The sequence below is a fragment of the Photinus pyralis genome, unplaced genomic scaffold, assembly GCF_008802855.1.
Source record: "Photinus pyralis isolate 1611_PpyrPB1 unplaced genomic scaffold, Ppyr1.3 Ppyr1.4_LG1, whole genome shotgun sequence".
Lineage (NCBI taxonomy): Eukaryota > Metazoa > Arthropoda > Insecta > Coleoptera > Lampyridae > Photinus > Photinus pyralis.
This window is the reverse complement of record NW_022170249.1, coordinates 19,341,180-19,341,684: the sequence shown is the minus strand read 5'-3', so window position 1 is coordinate 19,341,684 and position 505 is coordinate 19,341,180. Positions and strand designations below refer to the sequence as shown.

The 505-nt window shown below is 35.8% G+C and overlaps 1 pseudogene; it reads left to right on the top strand.

Moving 5' to 3' along the window:
- The window catches only part of LOC116180401, a 2,329-nt pseudogene that overhangs the window by 1,655 nt on the left and 169 nt on the right, over window positions 1-505 (top strand).

Genomic DNA, 505 nt, shown 5'->3' with positions numbered 1-505 from the left:
ATGGATATTTAATTTGAGGTTTTGAGGAATTGAGTTGTTTATTTACTGTATGGTTCATCACCCCATTTAGAGTATGGATCAACCACGAGTTTTTCTGATTCAAATGAACCTAGTGAAAGCTCAATTCCCTGATTTGCTCTGAATGAGTTGTCCCCTGATTATTTCGAATTTACCAGCGTGTGGGATTCGGTTCCTCTAGTGGATCGTACATTAAATAAACTTACAGAAATGAGATTACCCGACCAGAAAAATGATTCTATAGCTTATATGTTGCATCAGGAATTAACAAACAGTGGAAATCCTGGTGGAAATGAAAAAGTTGCGAAAGAGAACTCGAGGAAATGTTTAAAGTCTTGTAGAGACCGGATTTCTTGCTTTTATGCATTACGTAAATATTGTCTGCAGCTCAAAATAAAGCCATAATTTACACGGACTAACAAAAATAAATCGCATTGGCGCAAAGAAAATAGCGCATATTTTGCATTTTTGGGGTTTTTGTGCATAT